This window comes from Strigops habroptila, chromosome 3, assembly GCF_004027225.2.
Source record: "Strigops habroptila isolate Jane chromosome 3, bStrHab1.2.pri, whole genome shotgun sequence".
Classification (NCBI taxonomy): Eukaryota; Metazoa; Chordata; class Aves; order Psittaciformes; family Psittacidae; genus Strigops; species Strigops habroptila.
The window spans coordinates 44,894,885-44,909,515 of NC_044279.2; positions in this window are offsets into that span (position 1 = coordinate 44,894,885).

The window sequence follows — 14,631 nt, forward strand, 5'->3', positions numbered from 1 at the left end:
CTTTCAAATGCAGTTTGCTTCTCAGCATGGGTGTGCATATTCAGAGATCCACACATTTCTGTGGGGAAGCAGTTTGGTTTTAAATAACTTTATTTAATAAAAGGCTATTTGAAAAATTACTTTCTGGAGGCTGCTATCAAAAAAGCATATTTGCACCAATAGTTTATCAACTTTGTTATATAGTAAATTATCCAATTCCCATTACAACAGATGGAGTGCAATAATTAGATGATGTCTCATATAGGACGATATGAATTTTATTAGCTGTTGCCTTTGCTGAAACTAAAGCTGAAGAATTCACGGGAGCATTTCTACTTAGTATGATCTCACACCTTAAATGAGACACTTCATCTTACTTTTGTCAATCAATCAGGGTAAAATGCAATTATACTGAAAATCTCTTATAATGATTGTATTGAATCCTTTGTATATTAGAACCCGAACAGTACATGAAGAATTGTGGTTTACTGCACGGGCATAAACAGAAATTGTACATCAGTGTTTACTAAAACCTGCTGTCCCAATGAAGTTCTGATGATAACTTAAAGATAGGTAGACTCTGTTAACACCTGTTTCTTGATTTCAAGGAAGTGATACTTTGATGGAAACTTTTACTTTGCTTTGCTTCACTTTGCCTCTTCTAACTAAAGGCTTTTTGCTTTCAGTGCAGGTATTAGAAATATCAGTAGAGAAGACCAAGAAAGTGAGATCAGGTACTGATGCTAAATGAGTTTCAGTTAAATCACTACTGGTAAAATAATTTTCATAACATGCTTTTCAAGCCATGAGTGAGAAATACCATGTAGGACAGAATATTTTTGTTTAAAATATTGAAAGATAGATTGATCCTTCTCAATCTGTTCCTTTTATTTCCTAACTAGCATTACCCATAGTCCCATCAGTCATCTTAAAGCACGATTTTTGGGGGTTTTCAAATTACACGTTTTTGTGAATGGATGTTATCAAACATCTCAGATTTCTCTCTTTATAACTTTTTCAAGTTTTTTACCATAGCCAGCCATTAGGTTAGATATTTTTTAAGTGTTCTGATCTGCCATTTTTCTTATTAGAGATCAGTTTTCAGTTGCTATTCTTCTGAAACGCACCTTAGATGCCTTTCCAGCCATGACCAGCTTGTGATATTGAGATAGCTGGAAGGAAAGGGAGAAGGGATGGAAGAATGTTTTTCCTACAGTTTTCTGAGGTGGGGTCATCTGAAGGGCCCATTGTGTATAAACTTCTGGAAACATTCTGAAAAAATGGAAAAACCTCTTTTTCCCTTGCTAGCACAAAGTTTCTTTTTTCTATGTGAGCTCAAGAGAGAAGACCAATAGTCTGTGATTTAAAAGGGTATATGTCAATACCAAGCCCTGTGACACTGTGTTCTCATGTTTTTGACAATTTTTTTCCAAGTACATGTAATGTACCTCTTATTCCTTACTCTTACAAACAGGTTCTGAGAATTTACTAAACTATGTAACTAGCAGTGAAAGCCTAACATAATTACAGCACTTCTGTTTGTGTGCTTTATGATTTACAATAAATATAGAAAGAAAAAAATGCAGAAGTCATCTTTGCAGCTATAGTTTTACAAGAATAGGTTAAAGAGTTTTGACTGCAATTACATGATAGAGAGTAGCCTAAACCAGCTCAGATTTTAACCCTAATAAGATAAGACCAAGAATAATTTTTAGAATTTGATTTCATACACACACATGCAGCAGAACTGTCCAAGCCTAAACTGAATTAATCAATGGAAAATTAAGAATTAAAGTTGAATTAATTTGGAAATTTAAAATTCATCCTAAAAGGGATGTGGTGTACAACTAAAAGCTAAAGCAGAAGATAGAATTAATACCTTTGGGCTATGGTATTTCCTTTCTCCATCTTTTGCACTGATCAGAAATTGCTTTCACTATTTTGCATGTCAAATTATCCTCCCTTTGCATTCATCCATTCTCCCTGTCTTCTTCTTTTCTGTTGTTAGGTGTTGCACACAGAGTACTCCCACTCTCTGAGCACTGTGTAGTATCACAGTTTCAGCAGGAAGAAGTAGGAATGATTTACCATGTGCCGGGGCTTTGTCAGTCTAGTTCCTCAGAGCATTTCTGTTTCTTTTCTTCTTGGTAAAGTGCTCCATGATGTGAGACAGGGTGGTAGAAAATAGATAGGAAAGAAAGTTTCAGCATTAGTAGCATGATAGACCGGTGCCTAATTCTGTTTATTCCCTGCCTCTGACAGAAACTTCACAACTTTGAGTGACTTAGTCATTCTAAGCCTAGTTTCTCACATGTAAGACGACACTATTTCTTTGTCAGCTTACACAGTTACTCCACAGGCAGGTAAATTTCTACATGGTTTGACATGAGAGGTGTACACTGCGGAGGTATAGGCAATACTTCTTTAAACTGTCAGAAGAGCAAGCGTTCAAGAACTCACAGTTTGTTTTTTTCTGTGAATGAAACATTCAGTTAGGCTGTAACTACAAACAAGTCAGGGAACAGAATAATTCCAGAACAAGATTTGCCCATTCTGGTAACAACGGTGCTCATTATAAGGAAAATATTTTAGATTAGTGTTTCAGCTCTTCTCTTTCCCTTCACAATTTTCTAACAAGGTTTTGTTTATGAGCAGCTGTAAATTTTAAGGGTAGATTTTAAGAGATAAGGATCATCTGGTTTGATCTTTGTCTAACACAGGCCATAAAATTTCACCGATAATTCTTGTAGTGGAACATATCATCTTCCTCTAAAATGTAAGTGAATACTGTCAAGCCCCAAAACTTGTGGTTTACTAAAGCACAAAAACATTCTGTATCAATTTAAGGAATCCTGGATATGATGAATTTCCTTCTTCCTTGGCAAAGGATGGTTACTATCACTGAAGAACAGTTGTTTCTTATTTTCATTCTGAACCAGAAACAAATACAGGGTTGCCATATGATACAGGTCAGTATGGCCTGAGAGTTTGTCACATCCACAAAAGGGACAAAATACTCTACTTTATATCTGTTCATATGTCCTTTCTCTGCTGGACTTTTATAACAATGTTTTAAGGGATTTAGATTATGGTTGGCTCCAGTTCAATTCTTACTTTACTTTTATCCTATTTCATGGTAAATCACACTTAAATTCATTCCTCTCTCAGGCTTCAAAAATGTTGTCCCAGGCCACAGAAATGCAAAGACGTGAATTATCTGGTATGTCATAGGATGTAACACAGTGGATTATGTGATGATGGTGCTTTTTACCCGTATAAGATTATGTGTTAGGAGAAAAACTGTGGTGGCACAATTCAGTTGTGACACTCAGAATTATCTGCCTTGTGATCCAAGCATCTGCCAAGCATAAACTTACCAATTTCTGCATAAATCACGCAGGGATCTCAAGCACCAGATGCAACTGGTCATATCTAAGCCTGCGTGGCTGCATCAGGCATGTGGGATAGTGGAGTAGGAGAGTGTCAGAATGGTGAATACCAGAAATACTAGTGGTGTAACAGGGAAACTTGAAATTGGAGGAAGATACATATAAATGCATAAATCATAAAAAGTCCATTCCCAGAATATTTCCGTACTCTTTTGACTTAAAAAAACCCCAAAACTGAAAAGAACAAACCCTCAAACTCTCCCACAATGAAATCCTACAGTCTCCTTATGCTCTTTATGTTGGTGATTTTCCATTATCAGTATCAACCTATACTGTAATTGGGAAAATCATGTATTTGCTTTATAAATACATTTTTCAAAGTATTGATGCAAAGTCTATCTCAACAGTGTAGTAGTTGCACTAACAAACTGAAGCATCTAAAGTTGTGTGAACTGATTATGCGTCAAAATGCTGTTTTGTGAGAGTCATAGACTAAAAATGAGGAAAAGTAAATGTTAATTAACAAAGTGTAGATACAAACAAGCTGTAAGATTATTACTTAGTAACATAAAAGATGAGTTAATCCAGTAGTGTATAAAAAATGCAGTACTTTAAAAAAGAAAAAGGAAGTCATATATACTATATATGACTATAATACTATAAACCAGTGTAAAATTAACTTTGAAACACATCAAACTGATCTGCTTTTTTGCAGAAATATAAAGATAACTATCTACTTTTAGAAAATAGATAAGAGTATCCTTTCCTTGCTTTATTCCACTGAATTTACTTATAGCATAAATTTGAATTACTGTATCGGTCATTCGATATAAGCAGTGTAACATATTCCTGAGGAAAATTTTATGGAGTTTGTTTATAATTTAGGAGAGATTCCAGTGATGGAGTCAAAGCAATTTCTCAGATGCCAGAATGCTATTTTGGTGGATGCTTTTCTTACATGCTACTGTGACGTTCTGTTGTGGTTCAGTAAATTCAGGTGTGAATAGTTTTTTGAGGAAAATCTGACCTAAATCTACAGTTTTACCAACCCAAGAATTAAAAGACATTATCAAGACTGCCCAACCATGAATTTACCTTAAAGATCATAAATATCTGTTGGTTTAAACACAAGAAGAACTAGCTTCTTGTGTTTAAGCAAAAATTACATGTCAATAATTTTTTGGGCAGTCTTCTGCAAAGCTAGAACAGGAAGTTTATTCTCTTCATTTCTCCTAGTAAAAACAGAGTCCCACATAATCACAAGATTTAAGAAATTAGCTTATTGGGAAATTACAGTTCATAAATCATTCTCTTGCCATCTTCACCAAGATGCAGTTGCAGAACACTTGTGTTACTGCAGAGACTGTGAGATGGCTCTGCTTCTACCCCATAGTCACATATAAGTAATTTCTCTTTCCTGAATCTCCTGGTATTTTACAGCAATGAAACAGTTACACAAGCACAGGACTTGGCCTTTCTTTAAATGCCTATGTTGCATAACTCAAATATTGACTTAACTACACACACTTTCAGCCTGTAATTTCAGACATTCAAATCAAATATATGAAATATGTCTTGGAAAAGAACACTGAAAGCAGCAATAGTACTCAAGTGGCTAACCTGTACAGAAAGGAATAATAAAATTTTATTTTTTGTTCAATACAGTTGAGCTAAAATTTTTTTATCATTTCACTTTTGCAAAAAAAGAGAAATGAAAACCAGCTAAATATCTGCTTAAAACAAAGTTCTTCCCAAAGAAATGGAGGGTTCAAATTTACAGAACAAAATTGTTTGCATAGTAAAATAATCATCCAGATGGCAAAAATACGCAACACTGAAAATGGTAAATGTTAAGAGGAAGACTATGCCTCTTGGGGTCATCATCAGTAACAGTTTCACAAGAACTATTTCAAGCTTTCAGTTTTAAACATACCAGAGCAGTTTAGTGAACATTAGCTAATCCATGTATTCACAGAATCACAGAATCAACCAGGTTGGAATAGACCTTCAAGATCATCAAGTCCAACCATTCCCCAGCACTGCCAAGGCCACCACTAACCCACGGCACTGAGGGCCTCAGCTACACAGTGTGTGAGCACTTGCAGGGACGGTGACTCCAGCACTGCCCTGGGCAGCCTGTTCCAATGCCTGAGCACCCTCTGGGGAAGGAATTGTTCCTCAGCTCCATCTAAACCTCCCCTGGTGCAACTTGAGGCCGTTTCCTCTTGTCCCGTCCCTTGTTCCTTGGGAGCAGAGACCAGCCCCCTCCTGGCTCCATCCTCCTGTCAGGCAGTTGGAGAGAGCGATAAGGCCTCCCCTGAGCCTTCTCTTCTCCAGACTAAACCCCCCAGGTCCCTCAGCCGTTCCTCATCACACTTGTGCTCCAGGCCCTGCACCAGCTCCGGGGCTCTTCTCTGGCCCCGCTCCAGCACCTCAATGTCTCTCTTGCAGTGAGGGGCCCAGAACTGACACAGGATTCAAGGTGCAGCCTCTCCAGTGCCCAGTGCAAGGGGACAGTCACTGCCCTGGCCCTGCTGCCACACTGGTGCTGAGCCAGGCCAGGATGCTGGTGGCTTCTTGGCTGCCTGGCCACAAGCTGCTCATGTTCAGCCAGCACTGTCTTGCTAATCTATTATTCCAGAAATGTGTGACTGTGCAGTACAGTCTTGGGTTTATGATTGAACTGGCTCTGTTTGACATGAAAATACCAGAAAAGAAATACCAGTTCAGATTTATTTTATTTTTTTTAATAACTCCCCTGCTGTCACAATTCAGTGCAAATATAAGTAATGTAGAAAATATTTTAATCAAGACATTATTACATAAAAGCATCTTCTGATCCACTTAAATCTTTTCATACATAAAGAAGAGCAAAAGTGAGGGCAATTTACTATATGCAAATTATTAAGAGGCTATTAAACTTGGTGAACTGAGATTTCAGCAGTAACCTCCTTCCCCATGAATGTATGGGTATCTATTTTATGCATATTTAAGCAAAGTAAAATATAAGTGGTACCTGCTAAATCTGCAGTTTAAAACAAATACATGCACTCAGAAATAAGAACTTCGAATACAGCTGATCTGAGCAAAAAGGAATCAACATAAAATAAAAGACCATGATATTTGATGTTGAAAATAATACCCTAAATAAAATCTGATCTAACCAGTGAATAAATCAGAAAAATGCAGATAGGAACATAATGGAAGTTGCAAGGAGTTGCAAATACAGAGGTAAATTATGGAGCTGAGTCAAATCAGAAGTGGAAAAAAATAGGCAAATAAATTTTATGTTCACCCAGTTTGTGGCAACCTGCGGAAGAATTAAAATCAACATGAACACTGTTTATTTTTCTGTTGCTATGGCCTAATACAAAAGGAGTCCACACTACTTCTAGCTCATGAACAACAAAAAGTCTCTAAATCAAAAGGTACCTCTCTAGGCCTAGCAACAACTGTGAATACACAGTCAGGAATTAATAGCTACTTCCTCATGCAACTAACTCTCTCTCTATAATCTGTAACAAAGTTGCTGACGTAGTATTCTCAGGAACGCACTTGTAAAGTGCTCAGATTCTTTTCTATCTTGTATAGTGCTCTAATGCTTTGCATTGTGGATCCGTACACATTTTTTTATCATAGCAAATAACTGCATGACTTTCTCCAGAGTTAATATTATATGATCTATCCAACCTTGATACTTTGTAGGATTAAATTGAACTTCTAGCTGACAGTGAACTTTTTGTACCATCTGGGCTTTTTATTTTATATTAACTGGAACCTAGCAAGATGATCTCTGTAATAAATATCTTAATAAAACATATTTAATAAATAATATCTTAATGTATCAATAAAATAATTCCTCTCTCCCCAGAAATAATTATTTCCTGAAAAATGGATGTCAGAGAATGGATTAAATATCAGAAGTTAAGTTTTCAAATATTCAGGTCAATTAAAATCTCAACCTACAGGCTACTCAAGCCAAATCTGCATATAGTCATTGCATAAGCAAAACCTGTATTTGCATACACAAAGATGACATTTTCCCACCCTTATATGGGATTCAGCTGACGAAGGTAGCATACCCAAAAGCTCTTCATGTAAATATTTTTGGAAATGGAATGATCATTCAGGTTTTGAATGAATCTTTGATGGAAAACCCCTCAAATTTCACATGAATAAGACAGCAAATTGATATAAATTCTAGTCAGGTTTGAAATTTGAGGGTTTTTTTAATTTATTTTTTTTTTTTTACACATAAAAAATTAATGTAGCATGAAATGTTAGCACTTCATTAATAATTCAGGAAAAGTGAAATACTGCCAAAAGGGTAACTATAGGTTCTGATTTGGGAATGTTTCTTGAATTAAACCTGAAGTTTTGTAAAACATTATCAACAGCTTCCATTGAAATTAGTGACTGGATTCAAGTTAGACCTGATCTGTCGGATATGCAAGGCAGCCATAAATCTGATTCCAGAAAATCATTCTGTGATCATGTCTCTGAAAACCAATGTTTGATGTAAGGCATATTAACTAAATATTAAAATCTGTTAAGTATTAGAAAGAAAATCTTAATGACTGTATTTTATATACCAGCAGTCCTCTCTTTGGAAGATAATAATTTCAGTCATGCACAGTTTTGTTTGAGAAAGGATTATGAGATTTTGACAAAATATAATATATTCTGAGTTGCTTGATAAATTAAAAACGAAAAGAAAACCCAAAAAACTTTGGAATGAGAGTACTGTGTTTCACAAATACTATATCGTAACAACAATATAATATTAAAAATAACTATACTAATTGAAACACATTTTAGGAAAAAAATAACAGTTTTAATAGATAGAAAAATGATTATATTATGGACACTAGAAATGTAGTAAAACATTTTTTTAAGTATGTTTATGTTGTCAGATGGAGCCCTGAGAAAGATAGCAAGCATATTTATTTTCAGAATACAAAATGCCAAATAAGCTAGTTGCCTTTTAAATGTTGTAGTAAAATACCCAGAAGGATAAACACCATGGCTTTAGGAAAAGAAAAATATTGTATGTGTAATCATTATGAGCATGCTACTGTTGGAAGAAGAGTCGTTTATATTCCGTTCAAGCTAACTAGACTCATGAGACAGGAAAAGATGGTCTAAGGTAGGTTTAGATAAAAGCCCTTTGAATTAGTGTCTTCTGTTCTTCAGTGCATATTCCACTTGCACTGGTAATGAAAATGTTTATCATTACCAAAGATATTTTATTACAAAACCAGTGCTTCATGAGACAAAAATGGAAAATAATAAGTGTTTACTGGCTTGGGTTTGGTTTTTTGGTTTTTAACAGAATGAACAGTCACAAGAATTTAGCATGGAATGCTCGCATATTATTAAAGAAAATATAATATGCATCACTGTAGTGGGTTGACCGTGGCTGGACACCACGTGCCCACCAAAGCTGCTCTGTCACTGCCATCCTCAGCTGAATGGGGGGAGAACATATGAAAGGTCCTGGGTCGACACAAGGACATGGACAGAGATCACTCACCCATTACCATCATGGGCAAAACAGACTCAACTCAGGGAAATTAATGTAATTTATTACCAATTAAATCAGAGTAGGGTAATAAGAAATAAAATGAAATCTTAAAACGCCCTTTCTCCACCTCTCTCTTCTTCCTGGGCTCAACCTCACTCCCAATTTCTCTACCTCCTCTGTGCAAGCGATACAGCAGGAAGAGGAATAGGGGCTATGTTCAGTTCATCACACATTGTCTCTGCCATTCCTTCCTCCTCAGGGGAGGACTCTTCACACTCTTTCCCTGCTCCAGTATGGGGTCCCTCCCACAGGAGGCAGTTCTCCACAAATTTCTCCAACATGAGTCCTTCCCATGAGCTGCAGTTCTTCATGAACTGCTCCAGCGTGGGTCCCTTCCACAAGGTCACAAGTCCTACCAGCAAACCCGCTCTAGTGTGGGCTCCTCTCTCCACGGGCCACAGGTCCTGCCAGGAGGCTGCTCCAGCACAGGCTGCCCACTGGGTCACAGCCTCCTTCAGGCATCCCCCTGCTCCACAAAGGGGTCCTCCATGGGCTGCAGGTGGAGATCTGCCCCACCGTGGACCTCCATGTGCTGCAGGGGCACAGCCTGCCTCACCATGGGCTGCACCACAGGCTGCAGGCGAATCTGCACCAGCACCTAGACACCTCCTCCTCCTTCTTCACTGACCTTGGTATCTGCAGAGCTCTCACATCTTCTCACTCTTGGGTGAACTTCTCTTGGTTCAATTACTCCCATGCAGTAACTTTTCCGCTTTCTTAATTATGTTATCTCCAAGGCGCTACCACTGTCGCTGATGGGCTTAGCCTTGGCCAGCAGTGGGTCTATCTTGTAGCTGGCTGCGGTCTGCTCTATTGGACATGGGGGAAGCTTCCATCAGCTTCTCAGAGAAGGCACCCCTGTAGCCCGCCCTCTACCAGCACCTTGCCGTGCAAACCTAACAGAATCACACACAAAGTCTTTCAAATTACTATTTGCTTGAAGTCAGAGATATCAGTACTTTGCTGAATTAGATGCACGGATCTAAATCTTCATCCAAAGGATTAACACCATTAGGCAATCAGAAATACAAATTATAATGATTTTGTAATAATGATTTGTTACATCTATTTATGGCTTTACACAGTTGGAAATAAACAGAAACTAACAAATGATGATTCTGGGCATATAGATAAATGTAAAGCCTATTAACTTTAGCAGGCTGAAGCTGAAAGTTGAAGCGCTCTGTGAATTTCTGTTAGTATGAGATAATCAAATACCCTGTGTTAGCAATATGTATGTCTGTATGGAGCACAAGACAGCTGGTGGAGCAAACCCTGAATGCACAATCTGAAGACAACTATACAATCTATAAGTCTGAAGTGATAAAAGTTCTTGGGAATTGCTCAGTTTTGCAGGGAAAAAAAAAGAAAGCAATAACTCTGTAATTACATCATAATTTTTAAGAATATAAATGGATACTAAATACTGTAAACTTATATATAACCAAATAATAATTATGTTTTATATTTGAAAGAGTCATCAAGGAACTGAAGCAGGTAATTAAACTGACTCATCTGTTTTCATCAAATTTGTAAAAGTGTATAATAAAGTCAGGCAGAAACATGAGATTTGGGTATACATTGCGTTCCCTGGAAATTGTTAGAGTTATATTGTTTATAAATATATATGTGAGGCTATAGAAGTATGTAAGATCCAAAGATCTTTGTATTAGGCAAGTCCATTCATTTCAGCACTGTAAGCCTAGGTGACAGTCACTGAAGATCTCTGCCGAGATTCGTATCGGGGACTAACCTATCCCACCCAAGACTGTCATGATACAGGCTGAGTCTGGCCCCTACTCGCCAGAGTATTCCTTTCACTCTGAAGAAAAAGCAGGAGCACTGCCACCAGAGTGGACAAATGGGGCATGATGCATCAGCCATGGCTGGTGCAGCAGTTCATGCGGGAGGGTGTCTCTTTGACGGAGGGATACTCCACTGGCTGAGTGGAGAGTCCATGTAACCCAGTAACCAGGCACCACTCTGTGACCACCTGCACAAGCCAAGGGCACTCACCGCACCTGACCCTCAAGGAAGAATGGTAGGCACTTGTCTGGGAGCAAAGGCTGCAGCTCTGGCTGGGGGCCTGCAGGATCTACACCAGCAAAGGCCAATGCCTCCACCCAGTTGGAGCTGTTGAAGGGAGAGGCTGCAGTGCAGACCTCAGACTGAAGGGAGTGCCCAGACCTTTCTCCTGGGGCAGGGACAGGCAACAGACCTGCTGTGGATTTTTACTTTATCTTAACTGGACCCTAGTTGTGGAGGACCTGCTGCATGTGGAGGACCTCCTGCAGCAGGCGAGCTGAGCTGCAGGAGGTGGTGAGAAGGCTGAGTAACAGCAGGGAAGCTGAGGAGGAGTTAGATGGTTTCAAGTACAGTCTGCAGTGGACCCACAGCCCATGGCCAAACAGCCAAAAACTCCAGTGACACACACAGAAGGGAGGAGGGGCAGTAATGCAGAAGAATGGAAGCTTGCAATAGCAAGGACCTGTAGGAGGAATAGACTTCCCCCAAAGCCTGAGGTGTCCTTGCAGAATCTCTTTGCCAGTCTACAGACTGAAGAGGAAAGATCCATCACATCAGGAGATACACTGGAGCTGAGTAAGGCAACCTGATCTGCTCCCCGTGTAACAACCACCACAACTAAAAGACAATTGGCAGTAGTAGTAGGTATGAGAGGTATGGAGGTGTCCATTTGCCATCCTGACATGCTTAGAGAGGTGTGCTGCTTACCAGGGGTTTGCATCAGGGATGTCACCAAGAGACTACCAAGCCTCATGCAGTCCAATGACTATTATACGCTGCTTTTGTTTCATGTGAGCACCAGTGATAAGCCAGGAGCAGTCTAAGGAGTATCAAGAAGGATTACAGAGCCCTGGGAGTGGCTCTGGACTCTGGAGTGCAGGTGTTTTTTTCACCAATCCTTCCAGTCAAATGGAAGGGGTTTGAAAGGGCCAGTTGGATATGGCAATTCAACAAACGGTTACAGGACTGGTGGCACAGCCTATGTTCATCTACTTAGACCACGGGACTCATGCTGAGAAACCTGGTGTACTCTGCCACCAGGAGCCCTGCGTGGATGCACAATGAGCTCCTGGACAAACCCCAACACAAAACCAAAACCTACAGAAGGTGTAAGCAAGGATAGGAAGAAATAAAGATAAATTGAGCATCCAGGGATCAGGTCAGGAAAGCTAAAGCCCTGGTAGAATTAGATCTGGCCAGGTATGTCAAGAGTAACAAAAAAAAAAAGAAAAAAAACCAGAACCACCCACTATAGGAGAAGATCAGGTTTGATATCATCTAGGGAACCTGAAGGTCGACAAGTCCATGGGACCTGATGAGATGTACCCACAGGTCCTGAGGGAACTGGAGGATGAAGTTGCTAACCCACTATCCATCACATCTGAGAAGTCATGGGAGTCCAGGGAAGCTCCTGATGACTGGAAATGGGGAAACATAATCCCTTTTTAAAAAGAGAAAAAAGGAAGACCTGGGGAACTACAAACCAGTCAGTCTCACCTTGGTGCCCAGCAAGATCCTGGAGCACATCCTCCTAGAAACTATGCTAAAGCTCATGGAAAATAATGAGCTCATTGGGGACAGCCAAAATGGCTTTACTAAGGGCAAATCATGCCTGACAAATTCGGTCACCTTCTGCAATGGGGTTATAGCACTGGTGGAGAAGGGAAGAGCAACTGACGTCATCATCTTGTACTTGTGCAAGGCATTTGACACTTTCCTGCATCCTTGACTTTAAGGAGAGCCAAGGATTTGATGGATGGATGACTTGGTGGATAAGGAATTGGCTGGATGGTCATAGTCAAAGAGTTGTGGGCAACAACCCGATGTCCAAATGGAGACCTATGATGAGCGGCATTCCCTAGGGCTCAGTACTGAGACCAGCACTGTTTAACATGTTTGTTGGCAACATGGGATTGAGTGCGCTCTCAGCAAGTTTGCCGACACCACCAAGCTGTGTGGTTTACTTGGCATACTGGAGGGAAGGGATGCCATCCAGAGGGACCTTGACATGCTCGAGAGGTGGGCCAATGCCAGCCTCACGAAGTTCAACATGGCCAAGTGCAAGGTCCTGCACCTGGGTTGGGGTAATCCCAAATACAAATACAGGCTGGGTGAAGAATGGATTGAGAACAGCCCTGAGGAGGACTTGGTGGTGTTGGTTCATAAAAAGCTCAACATGACTCAGCAATGTGCGCTTGCAGCCCAGAAAACCAACTTTATCCTTGGCTGCATCAAGAGAAGTGTGACCAGCAGATTGAGGAGGTGATTCTCCCTCTATACTCGGCTCTCTTGAGACGCCACCTGGAGTACTGTGTTCAGCTCTGGGGCCTCCAACATCAGAAGAACAAGCACCTTCTGGAGTCCAGAAGAGGACCATGAAGATGATCAGAGGACTGGAGTACGTCTCCTGTGAAGACAGGCTTAGAGAGTTGGGGTTTTTTAGCCTGGAGAAGAGAAGGTGTTGAGGAGACATTATAGCAGCTTCCAGTACCTAAAGGGGGTACAAGAAATCTGTAGAGAGACTTGTTATAAGGACATGTAGTGACAGAAGGGGTAATGGCTTTAAGCTGAAAGAGGGTAGATTTCAATTAGATATAAGGAAGGAGTCATTATACTAGAATCGAGTCACTATAAGTGAACCTTTCTATAACTCTATGAAATGTGTCTTCCTGTAAAAAAAAAAAAAAACCTTCTACGATGAGTGTAATGGATTGAATTTCCTTTCATTTCACTTTGACATTTCACACTTCCTTTCCCTGAGTTGAATTTTTGTCTGCTCTTATGAAAGACTTTTCTGATCTTCCTCTTTGTCAGTAAGTATAACATAATCTGTAGAAAAATATACAAAATAAAACAAAAATGTGAAGATGGGAAAGGAACTGGCTTAAGTGAATGACAGGAAATGAGCCAAAGTGTTTGTGCATTTTCACAGAGGAAATAAAATAAATAAATAAAAAAAACCCAAAAACCAAACCCAAACGAAACAGATACTTGAGACAAAAGAAGAACAGTTAAGTGAGGAGCATAAATGTTCATAAAATACACTTTTAGCATCCTAAAAGCATGTCAAACATGTATATGAAAAGTATAGAGGCAGATAAACAACAAAGACTGCACATAGCCTTCAATCATCTTGCACATTCCTCTAAATTCTGAAAAAAATCAAGTTTGTTGAGATCTCAAAGTATAAGCTTGAAATACACGCTTCAAAACTCTGGATTTTTTAATATTATTTTATTTTTTAAGAAATGCTCTCTTTTTAAGAAATACTCTATTTTTCCTATTTTCTTCTTAAAACACAGTAATACTCTTAAGATCTACATGTTGCAGGGGATGTACAATATCAGCCACATAACGTGGATAAAGATCAGTTCTGAGAACCAGTACAAGTTCCTATAAGTGAAATAAATCTGATAGAGCATAAGTGAAAATTAGTTTCCCCAAGTGTCTTGTACTAGCCTGCACAGCTGTGAATATTATTCTGTTTGAATTCTTTATCCTCTAAGTATTTATATAAAAAATGACTCATTAGAAATAACTGTTAACTAAATTCACAAGAACTCATAGAATACATTAGCTAACTCTCAATATATAGAGCTCTGTACTTACTACTTGTCAGAGTGATAACACAGAGGTTCAAGAGATGCCAAGTTG